The sequence below is a fragment of the Triturus cristatus genome, chromosome 4_1 (assembly GCF_964204655.1).
Source record: "Triturus cristatus chromosome 4_1, aTriCri1.1, whole genome shotgun sequence".
NCBI lineage: Eukaryota > Metazoa > Chordata > Amphibia > Caudata > Salamandridae > Triturus > Triturus cristatus.
The window spans coordinates 143,852,673-143,868,688 of NC_140585.1; the positions used below are offsets into that span (position 1 = coordinate 143,852,673).

A 16,016-nucleotide genomic window follows, 5' to 3' on the forward strand; every position below is an offset into this window, starting at 1 on the left:
TCTCTCAATAATGTCAAGATACAGTTCCCGGATCGGGTGGTCCTTAAATTCCAGAAAGTCCTCCGTGAGTCTACCCAATGTACAGTTTGTTTTTCTTTGGGTCGCAATCCAATTCCAATATAGAGACTTAAGCGTAGCTTTCGGGGGGGAAGACCTGTTTTCCCATGCTGCGCTTAGCCCGAGATTGCACAAGAGGATTTTCATGTCGCTCAGCCACTTTATCTTGTGCCATCCCGGGAGTGACATAACTTCAGAGAGGCCTTTGGCATATTTAGCTAGTTCCGGGACACGCCATAGTCGAGCCCATAGCAGTAGAGGGCGAAGTTTCGCCAGGTCATCAATAGGACGACAACCTAGATCGAGCATCAGTGGGATCGTTGGAGTACCTTGAGGGAGTGACATGATGGCCCTACAAAACTTTCTCTCAGCTCTTGACAACTCACTAATATTGCATGAACCCCACAGCTCAGCCCCGTAGAGAGCAGAGCTGACTGCCCTTGCTGCGTAAATTTCCATGACAGGGGCTATAGGTCTAATAGTACAGGAACGCTGTTCCTTCAGTAGGGCCCCTGTTACTCTCTTGTGGGCTAGCAACATCTTGCTTAAGTGGGGGGCCCATTGCATATTGTGAGATAAACGGATCCCTAGGTAATCAAACACATCCACCCTCCCCAGGGGTACGGCATTTAATTTCAAAGGGCGCACAAGTTTTTTTGGGGGGTTCATCACAAGATATTTCGTTTTGTCAGTGTTGATTACCAGGCCCCGTTTAGCGCAGAAGAGTTGGAAGTTATTTAATAATTTTTGGAGGCCCATAGGGGATTTGGAGAGTAAAAGGGTGTCGTCTGCAAAGAGGAGGGTAGGGATACGTTCCTCTGCCAGGGATGGTTCATCTGAAGGATCGTTCAGCAGATGCTCAACCACACCGTTCACATATAAGGAGAAAAGGGTGGGGGCTAGAACACATCCCTGGCGAACCCCTCTCTCAACCGGGATTCTACTAGTTCTCTCTCCATCCCTGCCCCATCTAATCTGTGCAAAGTTGTTTTCATGCAACCTTGCAATTAACAAAAGTAAGTAGTGGGGCACCCCCATGTCAGAAAGTACTCTCCAGAGGGTCTCCCTGGGTACCAAATCAAAGGCAGTCTTTAAGTCGATAAATGCGAGATAAAGACTGCCTTTGCCTAGGACCACCACCTTCCAATACACTAATAACAGTCTAAATGTCTGTTCAATAGTACCAGTGCCTGATCTAAAGCCTGCCTGGTAGTCGGAAAGGACATTGGTTTCGTCAATCCATTGTGATAGTCTGACTAACAACACCTTCCCGACTACTTTTTGGGTTATATCCAGCAGGCTTATGGGTCTGTAGTTAGACGGGTCGTCCCTGACCCCCTTTTTAAAAATAGGGACAACCTCCGCCCCTTTCCACGATGCCGGAATAGGAGCTCCCCTACTAATAGCATTGATCAAACAACAAATGAATTTGCCCCAATTCGGAATATCCGAACGTAGGAGGTCCCCGGGGATACCATCTAAGCCGGCTGCTTTTTGGGGCCTAATGTTGCCAATTGCGTACTCGACTTCTTTAATCGTAAAAGCAGAATCTGCCAAATTTACCCCCCAGTCATTGCGTGTCGTGATTGCACCTAACGTGTCAGTATCATAGTCTATGCTTCTTATTGGGAGGTCGGGAGTTGCTAACGCTACCCCCCGAACCAAATCATCATTAGAGGTGGCTATCGGGGAAGATTCAAGAATCTCCCCAGTGCAACTAGCATACAATTTGGTAAAGTGGTCAACCCATGCTTGACTTGTGATATTACATGTGATAAGTTCACTATCGGGTCTTGTTTTCGCTCTAATTGCATCCCAAAAACACCTTGAATCTTTCCTCAAACTGGCCTCTTTTAAGGAGCACCAGTATTCAAGCTCCCACTCCTTTCTGGCGCTTGCAAGAGTTTTCTTATATGATTTCCTAGCTCCCTGAATTGCTTCTTGATTTTTGCTTTTGATGGCCTTAATCAAGAGTGATTTTGCATGTCTACAGGCCAATGTATACCAATCATGTTTCACCCTAGGGTTCCTAGTTACCTTGTTCTTGACCAAATGTTCCTCTTTGGAAAACACATTCCCGATTGACCTAAGGGTTTCCTCGAAGACAGAAGTGACCCGACCAGGGATCGAAAAGGCCGGGTCGCTATTGTCCAGCTCCATTTGTGAGGCAATAAGCAATGTTTGTATAGTGTTGAGTTTCGTTTCATCCTTGGAAACCAAACTCCACTTCAGACGTCTCCCACAAGAGGAGACGAAGGTTTTGTTAGCTGCCTTAGGAGATGTTTTGATCCTATCGTTGGGCCAGGGATTCCTAAGGGACAAGGAAAGCGAATTATGATCGCTTTCAACGGTGGGCAAGACAATCATATCCTGGACAAAACCCCAGAGGAAGTGATCTAACATGATATAGTCAATCCTTGAGGTGCAGTTAGGTCTATTAAAGGTGGCCGCGCCCGTGGGATCTGAGTGTGTGCGGCCATTGACAGCTCTCAAGCCGAACTCCAGCGTTAAGGCATTCAACTGGATCGCAGTTGCAGACCATTTTTTAACCGGGGTGATGGCCAAGGACGGGATGCCCCATCTTTCGTCCTCCTCGGCCGGGTCAGAGGCGTCATCCTGAATCAGGGGCTCGTAGGTGCAATTAAAGTCGCCCGCGACCAGAACTTTGGCTCGGGCTGTATTTTCTCTCAATATCGTGTCAAGAATGGAGACTGTCTGAGACGTAGAGCCACACTTGGCACCTCTAGCATATACATTAAATACATCAAGAATGAATCCCCTTTGAGGACCTTTCATGGAGATTCCTAGGATGTCAGGACAATTGATTTGTTTTGTATCAATACGAACATTTAGAGCTATGCTTATCCAAATAAGTAGGCCTCCAGAGGGACGGCCTATCCCCTTTCTAGCAGGAACTGCAGGGACAAAATAGGTGACATAACCTAGCCGGTGTAAAGGTTCTAAACTCCAGGTCTCTTGGAATAAACAGATCGTGTGTGCCTCTACTAGGGCATTCCACTCCGGAAGGCATAATTTCCTGTGGATGCCAGCAAGGTTCCAACTTAGAATTTTTAGAGTACCAGGAGAATCATGAACAACATTTTTTTGGGCACCTTGATGGACAATGGGGGGCATAAATAAATCAGGGGGCACAAGCTCTAAGGAGAGTTTAAGCGGTATGCTCCCATGCCCTGTGGTCTCAGTGGAGCATGGGCTTAGAGCAGGGGACTGCAAAATTTCTTGAGCAGTTAATTTCGGGGATGAGGCAGTGTAGGTGGAGTCAATACAGTTTTTGAAGACAAGACTAACTGGGGGCTGGGATGATTTGGGACTATCGAGTTCAATGACCTCAGGGCCATTTACTGGACACGGTGGTGGTCAATCCACTTCCTCTAAACAGCTAAATCTGTTAGCGAGAGGTAGACCTCTCCAGCCAACAGAGAGAGCTGGGTCTCTGCCCTCGTAATCAGGCCAATCATTCCGCTCCCTTCTTGAATTCCAGTTTTTTATTTGTGGCATGTTCCTATCAGGGATGTCAGTCCAATAGTTTGTGGGAGGATAAAAGGAAGAGAGCCTTCTCACCTTTAATCCATCATGCTTAGGCCACATGCCACGACGGCAAATATAATCCGCCGTACATGGATTGTCAAAATTAACTATAATGCAGTCCCCTTGGCTAGTTTTCTTCTCGCTTCCCACCCAAGAGACCCTGCGCACCATTAGAATCCTACTACCACAAGAGGGTGGGAGCGGTCTGTTGGTATTGAGCCAATGTTGGACCTTGTTTTTTAGGGCCCATGTTGGTTCCTCAGTTTTGGGCCTTAGCTCGGGAACACCGGTCAGGATCACAACATATGGCTCTGCGTCTACTGGTAAATGTATTGGCTGCCCGCGCTCCCCCCTGATATTATCATTAGGGTGTGTTGGCCCTGGGGATTTAGGTAGAGTGTTTTCCGAGATTTTTACAGGGCCGGGGGGTTTAGGGGGCTCCACAACTTTCTTTTTTTGAACTGACAGTGGCTTTGATCTTGTGTTTAATACCTGAGACGGTACATTTGCCACTGGCCGCTCCGTTCTCAAGGTTGTGGGGGTTGGTTGCGATACCTCATGGGTAGCCAACCCAACGCCCAACTGGGCCCTGGGGAAAACATTCATTAGGGATAACTGTTTTTCAATGTTAGAAAGAGATAGTGCGATGGGTTGCATAAAGTCTTTGATAAGCTCTTCTAATCTAGATAAGAATAAGTTTTTAGCCTCACAGACTTTGCATCCCTCGCCCAAACTACCAAGGTCACCGAGAGATGTTATGTTTATGGGCGGAGCAGTTATGTTATCGCCAGAATTTGGTAGGTTACTCAGTTTAGGTAAGCTTTTGCTTTGCCCCCGGAAAGGAGGGATTTTTTTCTTGGGTTTACCATTGCATTTTTCCACCTCCCTAGGCTTCTTCCGTTTTGGTATAGCGCCCTCCCTCTTCCCCCTTGGGTGGTTAATTGTGGGAAGCTCCTGCCTTGGACTGGTGAAAAGATCGGGCGTCTTCTCGAGAGCTTCACTTGAGTGCATGTCCGAAAGAGCCAGTGAGGCCGAAAGATCCACCGTGTTTGGCACGCCATGAATTTCAGCCTGGATTTCAACAAGAGGTCTAAGGTCCCTGGGGGTAGTGGGTGTCTTGGCTAAAGCCAAAGGGCCTATAGAGGAACGCCTAGCTAAGGCCAAATCCTGCGATACCCTCCGCTCCAAGAGCGAAATGCCTTGGTTGATGGCTTCATTTGCCCTGGTGATGTACTGGTCAATTGGGCCAGATGTATGAACATCCCCATGTGCAGTTTTACTCCTAGAAGCCCTCGGCATCCTAGCCCAACTACTACAAATGTGCAAACTAGAGCTAAACAACTAAGCAAAAATCGCTAGTATGGTACTTGGTGTGTGCGTTAAAGAAGGCAGAGCAATGACGCCTGTCTAAAATGTAAGAGAGGGGGCCCAGTCCAGTCTTACCCGGTCTTTAACGGCCTAAAACGGCCCTGTCTTTGCCCAGTCTTAGCCCGGGCTGCGTCCCGCGCTGCGGGAGTAGGATGTTGTTATAAAGCCTCAGGAGGGCGGGGGGCGGGGCAGCAGGGAGAGCGGACCGGAAGCTCGCCGTCGGTCTAGCAGGGACTTCTGGGAAATGAAGTCCCCGCACGCTCGCAGCCCCGCTGCAACCACACGCCTGATGCCGCTTTTCCTCCTCACAACTCCTCCCAAGCGTCGATTATGGGCCTCTCCTCGAGGCGGGCGAAGGGGCACCCGCGAAGCGGGTGCGCCGAGTGGTGTTAGTGCGCCGAGAGAAAAGCAGGTGAGCCGGCAGTTGGCGATGCGAACTCCTCCGTTTGAATCCCCACCAGATTGAGCAAAGTGTCCCGCTTATTTCACTGTAAACAGGTGTTTTGAAGCCTCAGGAGGGCGGGGGGCGGGGCAGCAGGGAGAGCGGACCGGAAGCTCGCCGTCGGTCTAGCAGGGACTTCTGGGAAATGAAGTCCCCGCACGCTCGCAGCCCCGCTGCAACCACACGCCTGATGCCGCTTTTCCTCCTCACAACTCCTCCCAAGCGTCGATTATGGGCCTCTCCTCGAGGCGGGCGAAGGGGCACCCGCGAAGCGGGTGCGCCGAGTGGTGTTAGTGCGCCGAGAGAAAAGCAGGTGAGCCGGCAGTTGGCGATGCGAACTCCTCCGTTTGAATCCCCACCAGATTGAGCAAAGTGTCACCATGGAGGCGTTCTGCACGGAGGAGTTTACGGGTTCCCGGGTCTCATTTCCCACCTGCCCCTCTCTCAGCCTGGTGAGTACCTACGGCTCTTTCTTCCCATTGCAGGAGCCTGGCACAGAATATACAGAGCACGATCCTGGCACAGCATGTGCCCATCACAACCACAGCTACAGGATATCACTACGAAGTGAGCCTGGGATCATTATTTGTACACCCAAATATACACATCACAAATGACTGTGCCACAGAACAAACCTTTGCAATGCGCCTCCGCCATCTCTGTGCCACCAAAGATTCCCCCATCAGGTTGTGCCAATCAGACCCAGGGCGCTTTAAACGCACCCATCCGAATTATTGTAGCAAAGAAAACTCATGGGATATTTACTGTGCCACAGAATTCCCGCATCTCAGGACGCACCAATCAGAACGGGCGAGGGCCGAGACCCTCCTTCTAACTTGACTCTGAACAGAAACAACTGGATCATTAGAAAGGCCCTTCTTAGAGAGTTATCCTTGTCTCAGCCCTGCTGCTGGTGTGTGTCCTCACAACCCTCTCACACTTCTCAGTGTGTCTCACACTCGTGTGCACCCCCACGGCTCACACTGCTGTCCACCAGAGTGGGGTTTTAATAAAAGTTTTGCATCCCCTGTTCTCAGGTTCAACGCCAGTAACATAAAAACAAATCCCCCCTCGCTGCTGATGTGGCGGGCTCGCTGCCCCGCCCCCTCCTCCAGCTGTTTCTGCAGCTGGCTCGGTGGTCCAGGGCTCACATTCTTGCTTTGAGTGCGGCAGAGAATGGATGAAATCAAACTCCAAACCATTCCTGGTTATTTCAAAGTCACTTTTGAAAGTATCCATTTAATGAAATGTGACTTTAATAAAAGGAAAAGAGGGCTCGTCCGGGATTTGAACCCGGGACCTCTCGCACCCTAAGCGAGAATCATACCCCTAGACCAACGAGCCAGCTGATTTCCCATCCTTTAACTTTTGTGTATGTGGTGTCCTTCACAACTATAAGACTATTGTGTATTTTATATCCTTCATGTCTGTACCCTCCTTAGACAGCCTGGGAGTCCCAAAGGACAGACGGAAGCTCCATGGCAGGGTCTCCTGACTCAGATAATCTGCTTTCAGCAAATACCTGCTTCCTTTTATTCAGAACGACAAAGAGAAAGGAAACGCCCACCACACGCCTCTATACATGATTGTAGGAGAGAATCACACATTGGGGCCTCATTTACAAGAAACTGATGCTTCAGCATTGATGCGTCAGTTTCCTTGCGCCTGCACCAAATGTCCTCGCCACACCATGGATGCGCTGTATTTACAGTACAGGGCTCCATGGCACAAAGATTAACAGATGCGTCAGAAATTCTGACGCATCTGTTAGCGCAAACGTGTCACATTGCTGGAGTTGGTCATAAAACTGGTGCAACTCCAGCAATGCGTCAGAACACATAGGCAAGTCCCATTGCAAAAGCCCTGCGTCAATCCTTACGCCTGGTCGGAGCAGGCGAATGGGTTTTGACTCAGTGAAATCATAGTGTGACGCAGTGAAATGTTGTAAATTTGACAGCGCCAGCTCTATGTGGAGCTTATGCATGGGAACACCTACCCTGCATACTTTACACCTGGTGCAGGTGTAATGTGCCGCAGTGCTCTACAAACTGATGCATTGGGCACAATGCATCCGTTTGTAGATATGGAGCAGTGTGGTGCACTGATTGCGCTGCATCAAGAAAAGCGATGCAGTGAGGGCGCTAGAATCTTGTAAATGAGGCCCTGAGTCTGTCAACTTTATAAAAGTTTAATTCCTATTTTACCCAAGCTTGCAGGGTTTACATTAGGAAAGTAGGAACATGTATTTCTCTTGCAGGGATCGCTCTACATTAATAATGAATTCATAGAAGGTGGGTTACGTTGTTTTATATTCATAAAGTCTATTTCAGTCCGATAAAGACTACAGACCCTATAGGGTTATGACGTCACCGTATACCACTAATAAGAGATAATGCCTGGACGGGAAGGGGGCAGATGGTGTTTGCTCCAGAGCAGCGTGAGAAGGTGTCAGGGTTACATGCTCACTCTTTCTCACTCATTGAGGGTGTGACGGGCTGTGTCTGGTACCCTTGGCCAATCACAATCACTGGTGCATTCCTACTAAGGAAAGACACCTCTCCCCGCCAGGGAGTGTCTGCTGTCCTGGGCACTGCCCAACAGGCCTTTTATTCCAGCTGGCATTTCCCCAGGAGGCTGCAGAATGCATCACACATGGAAAGAGGAAAAAATGAAGAGAAATAAAAACATTTCTCCTCGTTACACCTGCCTCGGGGAGGCGTACTGTTTTGGCGCCACCCCAGGTTTATGTGATTAAGTAAATCTGGGGCAGCATCAAAATTCATGGGTGTTGCGTTGGAAAACACACCGTAACACCCATGGAACCCCTCCCTAGTGCAGAGTATGGCTATGCAGCGCCTTGTGCTGCTTTGTCTTACTCCGTATCTATGAGGCCACGCAAAGCCACGCCGAGCGGCTGTGCGGGGCCTCTGAGATATGACTGAGGGGGCTGCGCCGCTGGAGCATCAAGAAAAGGGACAACCCGGCGGCGCAGGCATCTCATAAAAATGAAGCTTGGTGTGGATTTGTATGAAAAGAGATTGTGCAAGAATTATAGAATGTAACTGAGTGAAGGCGAAATATGAGAAATTTAATGTGTCCAATGCAAAATATAATAAAACACATAAACAATTGAGAGAACTTGAAAAGATACAGAAGAAAATGGTTGAAGAAAGAGGGAAAGCAGAAACAAAATGAAGAAAAAGTAAAGAGAACGAGTTTGAGTGATTCTGAGTGTGAAGTGGGTGTAGGATTCCCTTTGAGAGAAGTACAGGGAGGTGCGTATGTTTACGTGGTGAGGACGTGATCTGATCTCCTGACATTTACAAAGAATTGTCCAAAGCTCAGAGAAGAAGAATACAAGTGGTAAAAAGAACTAGAAAGAATGGTGACGATTTCAAAGGTTCTTTGGTTTGAGTTGAATATTGACATTGTTATTCCTAAAGATTTGTGGTTGGAGTCCAAGGCATTTGCATGTTGGTCAGATATAGACCCACCGAGGGTCCAGCTCCATTATGGTCAATCTCCTCATGTAATGGATGAATATAAATTAGTCACTAAACATATGAAGACTAGAGTGCTGCATAATGAAATAAATTGATCGAAAATTATTAAAAAGGCACAGGTGCTTAAGTAGTTGGTGAATGGGTAGTATGGTAGATTAATACGGCTCTGTAGATAGTAGACTGAAGTCAACAACCCCGCATAAGAAGGTGTTCACACATTCTTTTCAGCTTTTATATAGGTTTAGTGTCTAGACCCTCGGTCTAGGTCCGCTCTCTTCCCGCAGCTCCACTGTGCCGTCTCTTGCTTCCAGACCCCGACCTCCTCCTTGGGAGGTTCGAGGCTTGTGCCCGCTCCTGCGCCTGCTGCCTGCTCCAACTGGGACCAGACTGCCTGCAACAACGTAACCTTTCTCATCCATTTCTTTTCTTAATGTTTCCCTGTTGTGCCACTGTTATTGTGCCCATCTGTGTCTTACTCTTCTCCCTCCCACCTTCCCTACTTAATGGCGGGCGCTGCGCGGTCGCACAGTGGAAGCGCGCAGTGGGCGTGCTGCCGGCGCACCGAAGGCGCGCCAAATGCAAGCCCGTCTGAGCCCATCCACGACATGACCGCGGGCAGCGTCAGGAACCCTGGACCTCCCATTACCCATCGCTACGACACCACAACCCTCCTCGCACTCAACCCGGAAAGACTTAGAGAATGCCAACAGGCCTCGGCAAACAAGACCCATGACCAGTTCTCCTGCCTCCACTGCCGCCAGACCCTCACTGTCACCCCGGCCTCCAACACCACCGACACCAGCACCGGTGCCACCCTAAAATGCATTCTCGTCAATGTACGCTCCGTACACAAACACGCCATGGAAATCTGGAACCTACTCGACTCTCTCGCGCCCGACATCACCTTCTCTACAGAGACCTGGACCAATGCATCCTCCGCCCGACATCAGCACCATCATCCCAGATGGATACAAGATCCAGAGGAAAGACTGCCTTAACTACCCAGGAGTGGGCCTCGCCATTGTCCTCAAGAGCCCACAAGAGCACCCTCCGCCTCACCAACTGCAGCAAAACCTTCCCCTCCGCCGAACACCTGCATTTCCAGATCCAGACCACCCCCAAGCCACACTCTGAGGAACCCTTGTCTACAGACCCCCCAGCCCCCGAACACTCTTCGCCACCACCATCACAGACTTCATCGCACCCCACGCCATCGCCTCAACAAACTACATACTCATTGGAGACCTGAACTTCCACTTCGACAACCCCAGCGACCCCAACTCCACTATCTTTTGTGACAACCTCGCCAGCATCGGACTTAAACAACTCGTCAACACACCGACCCACAGAGCAGGACATCTACTCGGCAGGAAACAGCATCCAATTCAGCTGCCATGGACCGACCACCACTGCGTACACTTCGCCATCAACAAACCCAAGGCACCCAAACCAGCCCAACGCCTACCACGAAGGAACTGGAGCAAGGTTACTGACAAGCAACTCTCAACCGAGACAACCACACCTGGGCAGCCGATGCAAATGATGCAAACGACGCAGCCAGAGAACTCCACACCTGGATCTCCATCTGCGCAGACAAGCTCGCCCCGCTACGCAACCCCGACAGACAAAGCCCCAGGAAAGCCGCCTGGTTCACCACTGGTCTCCGAGAAGTCAGACGAACCTGCAGACGCCTGGAGAAGAACTGGAGAAACACCAAGACAAACGAAAACCACACCACCTACAAGGATGCCATGACAGACTATCACAACCAGTTCAGAGCCACCAAGAGGAACTTCATGCATAACAAAATCCTGGCCAGCTCCACTAACTCCAAGGAACTTTTCAGTGTCATTCAAGAATTCACCAACCCACGCAGCGAAGCCACAGACATCACCCCATCCCAAGACCTCTGCGACAAGCTTGGAACCTATTACCATCTCAAGATCAAAAACCTCTACGACAACTTCCTTGACCATCCACCAGGTGCCACAGACGCCCCCCCCCCCCACCCCCAGAAACACCTGCCAGTCCACCATCTCCAACTGGACACCGATCACGACCAGAGACACCACCTCAACCATGAAAAGCATCCATCAGGGGCCCCCACCGACCCCTACCCCCTCACATCTACCACAGAGCCGCGGCCGCCATCGTACCCGAACTACAAGGCACCATCAACACCACCTTCAAAACAGGCACCTTCCCAGACGACTGGAAGCGCGCAGAAGTCAGACCCCTGCTCAAGAAGCACACAGCTGACTCCACCGACTTCAAGAACTATCCGCCCATCTCACTCCTCCCCTTCGCAGCCAAAGTTGCAGAGAAAACTGTCAACAGGAAACTGACACAATTCATTGAAGAGAACGCCGTCCTTGACCCGTCCCAATCCGTATTACGAAACAACCACAGCAAAGAGACTGCCCTACTCGCTGCCACAGATGACATCCGCACCCTCCTGGACCAAGGCCACTCTACAGCCCTCATCCTACTTGACCTATTAGCAGCCTTCGACAAAGTCTCCCACCACACACTAGTCGCCAGACTACACAACGCAGGCATACAAGGAACAGCCCTGGACTGGATCGGATCATTCCTCATCGGAAGAAGCCAAAGGATCAGACTCCCACCCTTCCTGTCCGACCCCATGAAAATCCCCTGCGGAGTCCCACAGGGTTCATCACTGAGCCCACCCTCTTCAAACATCTACATGGCCCCCCTTGCAGCCATCGTCCGACAACACGGCCTCAACATCGTATCCTACGCTGATGACACCGAACTCATCCTCTCCCTCACCAAAGACCCCACCACTACCAAACTCAACTTCCAGAAAGGAATGCAAGACATCGCAGTCTGGGTGACCAACAGCTGCCTGAAGCTCAACGCTTTGAAGACAGAAGTCCTCGTCCTCGGTACCACCTCTTCTGCATGGGACAGCACCTGGTGGCCGACCGCCCTCGGAAGCCCCTCAGACCATGCCAAGAACCTCGGCATCGTACTCGACTCATCACTCACCATGAACCGACAGATCAACGCCGTCACCTCCAGCTGCTTCAACACCCTCCGCAAGACCTTCAAGTGGATCCCCCCTGAGTCAAGGAAGACAATCACCCACGGACTCATCACCAGCAGACTCGACTATGGAACCACACTCTACGCTGTAATCAACAAGTCCCTACTCCGCAAACTCCAGACAATACAGAACACCGCCGCCAAACTCATCCTCGGCATCCCCCAACACCAACACATCAACCAACACCTACGAAGTCTCCACTGGCTCCCCGTGGAGAAAAGAGTCACTTTCAAAATCCTCACTCACGTCTACAAATGCCTACACAACAACGGACCCAAATACCTCAACGACAAAATCAACTTCCATGTACCCAAAAGAAACCTCCGATCTTCCAACCTCGCACTGGCCGAAACCCCGCACATCCACAGAGCCAGAGCAGGCGGAAGATCCCTCTCTCACATTGCAGCCAAGACCTGGAACGAGCTGTCAGCAGACATCAGACGCGCCCCCTCCCTGAACACCTTCAGGAAGACCATCAAGACCTGGCTCTTCGGCTAAACAGATCTGCGGACCCCCCCCATCAGCGCCTTGAGACCCTCACGGGTGAGTAGCGCACTTACAATTCCCTGATTGATTGATTGAGAGATTCGTTCTCATCTTCAGTAGAGTGTGATGTGCTGGCACGCAAAATCTCATGATGAGATGTTAAAGTTTACCAAGTATTGTAGTGCAACTTTGGGCTGTATGAATGCGGGACGGTGGCGGATCGGCACTACGGTGTACTGTAAATCAACTAAAATTGAGTTCTGTTCCTATACAAAGAAACAGATCCCAAGGGATTCTGTCCATCCATCAGTAGAAGCCACATGCAGTGTTGGCCCCATCAGAACAAGTTGGGATATAGCGAATCAATCGCTGAAATTGGCCACCTACTAACGATCGATAATATTATTAGCTGTTTATACAGCCCAAAGTTGCAGTCGAAGCAAATCTGAGAGCTGCCATCGGAATCACATACACCTTTATTGATGGGAAGGTTCCCCAGTCCTATACAACTACCAACACATCAGTTCTAATGTGGGAGCATGAATACATGTTGATTGTTTGATTCCCCATTACCCTCCGCTGTCAAAATATTGAAGAGGAGAGGTCCTGAAGAAGGTGGATTAAAGTGATCTTTATCCACTGAAATGCACGTCGGCCTAAGGGATTCCCAGCTGACCGCATAATCATGGACACTAATGAAGGGCTCTTCCCATGATTTTAGTGTTGCATGCCAATCCAAGCTGGGACTGGTTTGTCTATGATGTGTGAATGTGTGAGTACGGCATGGAAGGCTGTGATGGGATGTGAGGTTGATCACAATATGAGCAGATGCATAATTATGCTTTTCTTGTGCACAAATGAAGGAATTATAAAATGTTGAATTATACACAATTTGAATTGTATATGAGTACAAAAGAAACGTTTTTTGAGATTTTGTTTTACTCTTTTCTAAAAAAATAAATAATAAAAAACGATTAAATAAATTTAACATTGTTGTATCTATTCGTTCCTATAGCAAAGGGTAGCCCAGCGGGCTAACAGTAGCCATTGCCAAATTGATATAGGTCGGGTGGGAGTGTTTCTTAGTTGATATTGTTGTTTTTCCCCCTTCTACCAGACCTCATAATCACTTTTAGGGGTACCTTTTGTTTATGAATACATGAATACAATGCCACAGAATGGAGGTCCACATGTATGACCATTTTTAGAGGTTGCAAACTGAGACTCAGGCCATTTGCACCCGCTAACACGTCTTTTAGCATATACTGCCCATATTTTGCGAGCTTACTACAGACTCGCAAATTGATGAGGTAGTTCAATTGCTACCCCATTGGGAATCACAAAATGTGTCTAACGCACATGAGTAGATGGTATTTTGCGACTTCCTAATTCAGTCACAAAAACTCGCAGTTAGGAAGTCGCAAAATGCTCCGGTCATACATGTGGCCCTGAATGTCTAAGTCAACTGCTCAAGACCAACTAGCCGCTATGCAGAACATGCAAAATCAAAGCCAATTCAATGGAAACTTGCCTTCAGCCACAATGATGAATTATAATATGGAGAATAAAAACATGTAGAATTTCAACGGAATCCTTTTTTTATTCAGATTCTTCAGTGATGAGCGTCAATTTTACTCAAATTGCCTCCACATTTGAACTTCCTACTTGACCGACTCAAATGCAGGCACAATGATGGCGCCTGAGGCGGGAAGAGGATTGTACGCTTGAGCAGTCCTAGAGGTAGACCAGAGTGGCCCATACCTAGATGATGAGGTGAATGGCCACCCAGTATCATTTCCGATCGATATATGCTACCGGCTCCACGAGTAGACCAATGGAGGCTCCCAACCTAACCCTCTCTGGAAAAGAAGTCCGATTTGTAGACGTTAGTAACAAGTAGAGCACTAATAAAGTGTCAGCAAATGTCCCTGTAAAAATCGGATCCACTGAAAAAGATCAACAGTTTATAATTTGGGACGCACGTCCAGGTAACTTGCTGGGTTGTGATCTTTTATTAGAAAAGAATTGTGTAATTAAATGTACACCAGAGGGTGCGGCAATTCAAACTCAGCGTGAAAACTTGGGTTTCAAGTTAAAAGCACAAAATTCAAAAGTGGCTTTGATCCCAACGCTCACAAAGTGGATTTGCGCCGTGATTTAAGACATACAGTGAAAGAGGAAGTGTGGGATTTTAAAGGAAAAGAAATAGGATTAATAAAAAGTGCAGAGCCAGTGCAGATCCCGGTGAAAACGCATGCAGGGTTACCTTGCACTTCTCAGTACAAGCTTACTTGTGAGGCAGAGGAGGGAAGGTGTCTTTGACAAGATGATTGAGCACGTCATTTGAAGAGAAGTGTTAGGGAGTATTCACAACTCTCTTTATCATGAGAATTAAGAAACCCAGCGAAAAATGGACAATAGTGCAGTACTTTTCCAAAACTAATAATACTGTAGACCCATGTTGTCCCGTGGAACCACATCCTATTTTTATTTTGTTCTAACTCCCTGCGGACACAGAGTGGTTCACTATAATCGATTTGTGTCAAGCGTTCTTCTCCATTCCTCTTCATCAGGATAGTCAGTATCTATTTGCGTTCAGATATGAATATAGGATAATCGTCTGGTGTATACCCCACAGGGTTGGAAGGAGAGTCCAACAATCTTTTCCAGAAATCAGAAGAAAGATTTGCAGAGTCTGCTCCTCCCCAGGAGCTCAGTGTTGGTACAGTCCGTTGACGACCTAATGGTTGCATTCCACACTGAGAGAGGATTGCAAACTTCATGTGATTGCTCTGCTGCATCATCTTGCTGAGCATGCCACAAGGTATCCCCAACAAGAGTGAATACTGCCAGACAGACGTGTTCACTTGGGTTATAATATTGAGAAAGGATTGAGAAAGTTGTTTTCATAACACATTTCTGCAATTCTGAAATGGACCCACCAACGACCCAGAAAAAAGTGAGAATTATTTTAGAAATGGCTGACTACTGTCGCCGGTGTATTCCAAACATATCCCTTATTACAAAGTCTTTACAGAGGCTTATGCAGAGTGATGTGAATGGTCCGGTACCATTGGACAATGAATGCCTTGCAAAAGCTCGGACATAGTTTCTGTATCACACCCATTCTTGGAATGTTGTTGCGCAGACCAGGACTTACATGACAAACAGCTCCTGATGTTCCTCCTGGAAACAACACTTTCTGTAAAGAGAAAGAAAACATTAAAAGGGAAGAAAGACTCAAAAATGAAACGAAAACAGGAAAAATATACACTAAAAAAAGACTCTTGATTCTTCCCCTCCAGGGCTTAAAGAAGAAGAAGACAGAGAGAGAGAGAGAGAGAGAGAGAGAGAGGACAAGAAACAGAACAAAGGGAGGACGGAATTCTATGTCAGGACCGGAGGCTCTGATTATGCTTCTCATTTCTTTACTGATAATTTTCTTAGCAGCCAATAAAAATACAGAAACCAAAAATACTTCAATACCCATCAATACTCTTCGTGTCACATGACCAACCATAGAGAGTATCCCCTATATAAG

General features: G+C 48.4%; 1 non-coding gene across 1 annotated transcript; it reads right to left on the reverse strand.

Moving 5' to 3' along the window:
• Positions 1-6,688: 6,688 nt before the first annotated feature.
• On the reverse strand, positions 6,689-6,760 carry TRNAP-AGG (transfer RNA proline (anticodon AGG)). The gene has a single exon. It is a non-coding gene; the product is annotated as a tRNA-Pro (tRNA).
• Between the last annotated feature and the right edge of the window lie 9,256 nt (positions 6,761-16,016).